The sequence below is a fragment of the Herpailurus yagouaroundi genome, unplaced genomic scaffold, assembly GCF_014898765.1.
Source record: "Herpailurus yagouaroundi ecotype Mexico unplaced genomic scaffold, PumYag 190, whole genome shotgun sequence".
Taxonomy (NCBI): domain Eukaryota; kingdom Metazoa; phylum Chordata; class Mammalia; order Carnivora; family Felidae; genus Herpailurus; species Herpailurus yagouaroundi.
In genome coordinates, this window is record NW_024412421.1 from 10,239,819 (window position 1) to 10,248,140 (window position 8,322).

Genomic DNA, 8,322 nt, shown 5'->3' on the forward strand with positions numbered 1-8,322 from the left:
CCCTGAGTCTGATGTATCCTGGTAACTCACCAAGGTCAGAAGTGGTTCACCCCCTGCCCCAGGGACTGGAGAGTAGGACAGATGACAGAGAGATGAACTGAGAGGAGCACTGGCCTGGGAGTCAGGAGACATGGGCTTAACTCCAGACTCTGTCTCCATATGGTCACGGGCTCTTGGGCAAGTTGCCTTCTCTCTCCTGACTCAGTTGTACTATGCGGGTATTATAGAAGCTCGAAGGGTTAGAAACATTCTTTGTTGGACCTGCATTGTATTTAAACTCTTTTTGGAATCAATTGCCAGTATTTAAAATTGGGAACTTTTTAAAAAAAAAATTTTTTTTTTCAACGTTTATTTATTTTTGGGACAGAGAGAGACAGAGCATGAACGGGGGAGGGGCAGAGAGAGAGGGAGACACAGAATCGGAAACAGGCTCCAGGCTCCGAGCCATCAGCCCAGAGCCCGACGCGGGGCTCGAACTCACAGACCGCGAGATCGTGACCTGGTTGAAGTCGGACGCTTAACCGACTGCGCCACCCAGGCGCCCCTAAAATTGGGAACTTTTACATGAAAATCTAGATTTTCAGCTTTTGTTAGGTGTTGGTCCCACATTCTCACTCAAGAGTAATCCGGGGAGTCATATGACCATGCCCTTTGGATATGACACATACCTCCCAGTTTGCCACAGTCCCCACCACTCCCTGATGTATCACCCCTCCCTTTTGCTGCTTGCCTGGCAGTCCTTGTGAGAGCCTAGAATCTCCTGGCCTAGAGGGGTCCACTGGTGGGTGGAACATTAAAAACATGGCTTTGGAAGTCAGATGGGCATGGAATGGACTGTGACTTGACTCCTTGCTGCTGGTCTTTGAAGACAAGAACTATTTCTGGACAAGGGTTAGTAACCACCCCCGCCCCCCAACACCCCGGACCTTTGGAGGCACCCAGGAAGCATGGTATACAAAATCCCTAATAGGCAGTGGGTAATGGTTTATTGCTATTTCCCTTCTCCTTTTAGGGTTGAATACCTATGAGGTGAAGAGATGCTTGAAATGACAGGAGAACAGCACCCACTCTCCGTCACCTGCCTGTGGGTTGAACAAATTGATCACAGGGCGCCTTCCCCCAGAGCTGCACCCCATTGTGAAAAAGCGGGCAGACAGGGTGCAGTTACAGCTTAGCGCCACTAGAGGGCAGGTTGGCCCACTGGTGATTCCTGAGATTACTTCCTATTGGACCCAGAATGAAGTTAAGAGGTGATGCTAGGGGCCTGTCCCACCTGGCCTAGGATCCTGGGATACTCTGCTTACTAGTGGTTCACCTGGGTGGCTCAGCCCTGACCTTTGCCGTTCTCCATGTTGTCTCCTGTCCCCCGCCAAGCACGAGGAGAAAGTCCTCCGGCCAAGTGCCAAGCACCCACACCCCACACGAGGACACTCTTATCGGGCTAGGGTCAGGGCACACCTGGCACCGAATGGGGCCATGATCCTAGTCATGGGGGAGGGGATGGGCAGGCAGAGGCTCTAACAAGTTTCCCCAGAAAACTGGAACCCCAAATGCTATCTCTCCTCCCTGGGAAATGATGCCAAGTTGACTCTGGATCCTTCATACCAAGCGGGGGAGGGGTGCTTGTACTGTCCTCTCTCTGTGCCCAAAACTGGAGTATGAGTCCCTCAAAGCCTGAAGGTGACTTTCCCAGGAAGTCATGGCTGAGGAAGGAACAGGGCACCAACCAGAAGCTCCAGGCCAGATGAAATGCACACCAGGAGAGCCCGGAACTCAGGGATGCTCTTCATTTGCTGCTTATTTGTTTTACATTTTCCTTCTTCTCTCCCTTTCAGCTCTGGCCAAGTTCTAAACCCCAAGAAACTTTCAGCAGCTGCCCTGAGATAAACCGTATGTTGGGCACTGCAGAGCTGGCTGGGCCCGCTACGGGCGGTGTGCAGGCATCTCGTTCCTTTTATTAATCTTCCTCTGCAGCCACCTGCTTGCTGGAGGCCTGGACTGTTTTTCTACCCAACACCGATGAGGTCCAGTCTCCCTGCCCCCTTCCTCCGAAAAGTAAGCTGTTTAAATAGACGCATGAAACAAATACAATTCAAAGAAAAGTGAGGCTGTGGCCAAGTGAGCAGGGTAATGAACATGGCGCTCGCTCCCGATTTCTGTACATGAATTTTCTCCCCAAGAATGTGAGCCGGCTGGTAAGTACTCTCGTCTGTCCGCAAGGCTGGGAGAAGCTCATTTTGCTACTTTGTCACTTGGCCTCTGTCCTATGGTTTTACAGATTGAACATCCACCTTTCTGATGGGCATCACAGAATCTCCCTTCCTATCCCCACAGGCCTCAAATCCTCCCAAGTTGCCCCTTCCATCCTGGCCCCAAACACACACGTCTGAAATCCACTGTCCAGGCCACTGCTTCTTGAACTATAAAATCACAGTTACAGAAACTGTAATGTGCGTCGAATCATCTGGGGATCTTGTTAACAAGCAGATTCTGGTTCAGCAGATGTTGGGCAGGGCCTAGGATGCTGCATTTCTAAGAGCCCCCACGTGATGTCTATACTGCTGGACCACACTCAGCTTTGCAAGGCTATCAACCAGTGAGTGGGTCTCAACCCTGTCTGTGCATTAGAATCACTTGGAGAACTTTTTTTTAATGCCTTTTTAAAAATTTATTTATTTGTTTTGAGAGAAAGAAAGCATAAGCAGGGGAGAGGCAGAGAGAGAGAGAGAGAGAGAGAGAGAGAATCCCCAGCAGGCTCCCCACTGTCAGCGTGGAGCCCGATACAGGGCTCGAACCCATGAACTACAAGATCATGGCCTCAGCCAAAACCAAGAGTCAGAGCCTCAACCGATTGGGCCCCCAGTCTCCCCTAAAATGCCTTTTTAAAAAAACAGAGTATAGTATTTAGGGGCAGCTGGGTGACTCTGTCAGTTGAACATCCAACTCTTGGTTTCAGCTCAGACCATGATCTCACAGTTCATGGGTTCAAGCCCCCGATCCGGCTCCGTGCTCTCAGCCTGAAGCCTGCTTTGGATTCTCTCCCTTTCTCTCTACCTCTCTCTCTCTCTCTCAAAATAAATAAATACACCTTAAAACACACACACACACACACACACACACACACACACACACACACACACTATTTAGAAAGCTCCCCAGGCAATGCTAACGTGCAGCTGTGGGTGTGGAAGGCAAGACAAGACTTTATACCTGGACCCCTTCTTTTGTCCCAAGGGCCCTCTCTTTCCAGATGAGGACACTGAGACCCAGAGATTTTTCCTGACTTGTCCAAAGGCACATAGCTAGTAAGTGGTAGCACCGGGAATCAAACCTACGTTTCATGACTTTTTCCCCCTTTCCTGTTTCAGTGAGATACAACTGTGCCACAGCCCTGTATGAGTGCGAACATGTAGGCTAAGGACTTGCATACGTTGTGAAACGATCAACACAATAAGTTTATTTAACATCCAGGATCTCACATAGTTACCAAAGAAAACTGAGAAAGAAAAAAATGGCTTTTTCCCTTGAGATGAAAGCTCCTAGGATCCACTCCCTTAACCACTTCCAAATTTTGGGACTCAGTTCCACAGGTGCAGCCCCAGTTTCACCCCATCTGTACGGTGAAAGGATGAGCAAACTGAGACAAGGCACAAAGACCTACTTTCACAAGTGCTGCAAAGGTGACCTGATGGTTAACTCTCCCTCGGGGAGGGTTTTGAACCCTCTGTCACCTGCCTTGCCTGGTTTTTGTCCTGTAGGATTTCCACCATCCATGACGTCCTCTAGACCCAAAGCCGTAATCTCAGCAACAAGCTACCCTGTTTTACAAAGGAGAAAATGGAAACCCAGAGAGGAACAAGACTTGCCAAGGTCACACGGGGAGTATTCAGTGGGGCTTCAATTCCAGTCGTGGAACAAGCAGGAGGTTGAGGTGGTCCTGGCTGGGCATTTAACTGGTCTGCAGGTCTGTGTGTTCCTCAGAGAGCACCCCCCGCCACGACCCCCACCCCAGTCTGGAGTGCTGTGCAGTCTACCTTGTGCTCCCAACCCCCTCCCATGGCCAAGGCCAGGCCAGAGGGTGGTGACCCCAGCCAGAGCTGGACACGCCCAGAGCTGGACACACCCTCTGGACACATCCAGAGCTTCCTGGGAAAGACCTGACAGTGGCTGCTTTGGTAAAGCTCCTCCCAGGGCTGGTCTCAGGAAGTTCTGGGGACAGCTGGTCCTCCAGTCCGCCCTCCCGCTGCAGCCACCCTGATGAAGCACCCCACCCCTACCCCATGTGTCTCCCAGCTTCCAGAGCTGGCGTCCTCCCTGACCCCGGGCCTTGGAAACCATACCTTGTCGTTCATCCCACACAAACTCCAGCCCTGCCCTGGCTGCCCAGAAAGCGACCTTTCCCCTAAGGAGGAGGCCACCAAAAAAAGGAGCTTTCACTTGAGAACAATCCAACTGGGGTCCCCAGGTTGAGTTCCTAGGACAGAAGCGTCGGTTTCCCCAGCTGCTCCTGTGGTTCCCCGCCCCCACACAAATATTTCAGTGTAAGGTTGGGTCCGATGGAGGTGTCTGGGCCTGACTGAAAGGGCAGGGGAGCCCGGGCATCCTGACCGGAGAAGGGGGCATCCCTGCATTACAGTGACCACAGCCCTGGGACCTAAAAATATCCAGAACAATGCACCAGCTCTGGTGTCTAAGCGTGCTTGGTACTGTGCTAGCCACATAAGGGTCTCACTGAATTCCCACAAGCATCCCCAGAAGCAGATACAAGTCTATCCTTACATTTTACAGAGGAGGAAACTGAGGCCCAGAGAACTGAGTGATCGCACCAGGCAATAACTAGAGCGGCTGGGATTCAAACCCACAGCCATGACTCTGCCTGAAGCCTGGCACTGGAGTCAGCCATGAGATTCTTGAGGGGCTGTCTCCGTCATGAATATATCTCCATATCAATTCCCTGTGGCAGACGGTATTTTCCAAAGATGGCCACCACAATTCCTCCCATCCCACATGCTCTCCCTACAATGTGACAGTGACAGTCCTCTCACTGAGAGGCGGGTCTATGGAGGGAGCTGGTAACTACGGCAGAAGTGACATGATGTGACTTGCAAGGCTAGGTTCTATAAAAGATAACAAGGCATCCACCTGGTTCCCCTGGGATGCTCACTCTTGGAACCCAGCTGCCATATTATGTGGAAGTTCAGGCCGCACGGAAGGGTCGTGGGTAGGTGTTCCGGCTGACAGTTCCAGCTGAGGTCCCAGCTGACAGCCGGCATCAATTGCCAGACATATGCCTTCTAGATAACTCCAGCCCCTGTCATGGTCTGACTGCAACTGTTTGAGAAATCCTAAGCAAGAACCACTCCCGCTGAGCCCAGTGACCCCCAGAGCCATGAGAGACCATAAAGTTTGGGGTGATTTGGATGCAGCATAAATAACTGGGACCCCTTCCATCCTCTACCCCCTCACACATCCCTGAGGCCAGCCAGGGCCCGGTACACAGGCAGTACCTTCACGTGTCTGTAATTCACAAGCACACTGAAGTGTACAGGCAGCCCTGGTTATTCCGACCTGTTTGTCCCGACAGCCTGGACTGTGGAAATAAACACCCAGACGGCAGGTGTTTTACATACTAGGCCAATTTGGGGAAATTGAGGCCTCCTGCTTGCGCAGTGAGGTCTGTACCAGGGCAAGGAAAGACGTCCTCCAACATTTTGCTCTAACGGCCTTACATTGTGTGTGGATCAAGGACAGAGGGTAAGACACTTGGCCGTAATCAGTTGACCTCTGGCCTCTCCTCTTTTTTTTTTTTTTTTTTTTTTATTTTATTTATTTATTTTTTTTCAACGTTTATTTTTATTTTTGGGACAGAGAGAGACAGAGCATGAACGGGGGAGGGGCAGAGAGAGAGGGAGACACAGAATCGGAAACAGGCTCCAGGCTCTGAGCCATCAGCCCAGAGCCCGACGCGGGGCTCGAACTCACGGACCGCGAGATCGTGACCTGGCTGAAGTCGGACGCTTAACCGACTGCGCCACCCAGGCGCCCCTGGCCTCTCCTCTTTTTTAAAAAATGCTTATTTATTTTTGGCGGGGGCAGAGAGAGAGGGAGACAGAGGATCGGAAGCAGGCTCTGCACTAACAGCGGCAAGCCTGGTGCGGGGCCCGAACTCAAGAACCCCATGGGATCATGGCCTGAGCCGAAGTCGGACGCTTAACCGACTAAGCCACCCAGGCGCCCTGACCTCTGGCTTCTCCTAATCCCTGACTTTCTTTTAGACAGCTTTGTTGAGATATAACACTCACCCCTCTAAGGGGATACAAGTTTGAGTATACCTACAGTTGTTCAACCATCACTATAATTTCAGAGCATTTTTAATCACCGCCCACCCCAAGAAATCCCATAGTAATAGCAACTACTCCCCAGTCTCCTCCCAGGCCTAGACAGCCACTCGGCTGCCTTCTGTCTCTGTGGATTTGTCTAGTGTGGACATTTCACATAAATGGAATCATACAATATGTGATCTTTAATGACTGGCTGCTTTCACTTGCCATAATGTTTTCAAAGTCCGTTCATATTTACCTTTCTATGGCTGAATAATATTCCATTGTGTGGACAGGCCACATTTTGTTTATCCATTCATCTGTTAATGGGCATTTGAGTCATCTCCACTTTTTGGCTATTCTGAACCGTGCTGCAATGAACCTTTGTGTATGAGTTTTTGCGTGGACATATGCTTTCATTTCCTACGGGTAAATTCCTAGGAGTGGAATTGCTCTGATCCCTGGCCTTTGTCTTCTGTCCATTAGGCCAGGGATCCAGTATCTTCTTCACCCTGGGTAGGCCCACATGCCTCATCCTTCAGGGCTTCTAGAGGAAGCCTGATTTCCACGCTGAGTTGGGTCTTCTCTGCCACCCCACCTCCAACCTTTGCACTTTTCACACAATAATACGATTGCAGCTTCAGGGGAGGGGACTCTGCTTGGGTTCACCATTGTCTGTCCCAGTGCCTGTCTCTTCTGTGGCTCTGGGGCAAGGAGAGGAAAGGGAATCTGGGGGCCAGATCAATCAGGAAAGGCTTCCTGGGGGAGGTGGGGCTGGAGCTTGGTCTAAGAATGCCTATAGATTGGTTTGCCCCGCAGCTGGGCTGAGGGCTTTGAGGACTTTGGTGGAGGAAAGATGAGGAGAGCTGGGAGAAAAGAAGGATGGATGGGGGTGGGGGTGGGGGGACAGGCAGGCAGGCAGAGAACAAAGCTCAGAGCCCTGGGGTTTTTCGGTGGATGCCCCTCTAAGGCTGCAAAGTGCCTGTGACTCAGACTGGAGGGAGGTTCACAGGCTGCAGCTCCAGTCTCCTAGTTAACCCTCTCCTACCTGGAATGGAAAACCCACAACCCAAGCGCAATGCGTTAACTCACAGTCGCCCAGTCCTTGAGCTGTAGGGCCAAGGGCTTTGGACGTGGCCCTGAGATCTCCCACAATCTGGTTAAATGAGGTTCAGCTGTCTGAGACCCCGACTTGGGGGGGGGGGTGTGCACATAAATACCGCTGAGTGACCTGCAGCAGGAGCTCCCGGCGACAGATGCATTTCTCAAGAATCGGTGCTTCTTCTAGGGAAAAGATGGCCTTCGCAGAAAGGGGGGAGTCGGTGCCAGGGCCTCAAGCCCCCCCCCCTTAATTATGCTCCCGCTAACTAGCCCCAGGCACTGTTCAAACTCTTTATCTTATCCTTTCTGTCTGAGAAATATGTGTCATCTTCCCAGTGCCTGGCGACAAGAAAATGCCGAGCTCTTTTACTGGGGGGCGGGGGAGACGACACTGCGGTCCTAGTGCTGCTCAGTACGGCCCAGAACCTAGCCCTGTGGTGTGTCCCCCGAGGGCGCAGCGCGGGGCCCTCGGGGTCGAGGCCGCAGGCGGCGAGCTGGGGCCCCGAAGGCCCGGGCTGAGCTCACCCCTCGGTTCCCGCGTCCGCGGCCCTGAGCGCACGGTGCTCGGAACTCGGAGGTGTCCGCGACTCCGGCAGCACCGGCCCGGGAGGGTGCGAACCAGAGGCGTTCCGATCCGCGGAGTCCCAGCCTGGAACGTTCGGACCCTCGGATTCCGGCCTCGAGCGTTCGGACCCTCGGGTTCCGGCCCCCGCGGGGCTGAGAGCCCGGAGCGCCAGGGCGCGCCAGCCGCGGGATCCGAGCCGCGGACGGCGGGCGGGACAGCTCCCCCGCTCCGCCCGTGGGGAGCGCTCGCCCCTCCAGGAAGCGCCCGCCTCGCCTCCCCACCCCCGCCCCCTCTCGGCCGGAGGGAGGAGCCCGAGCCGCCGCCGCCGCCGCCGCC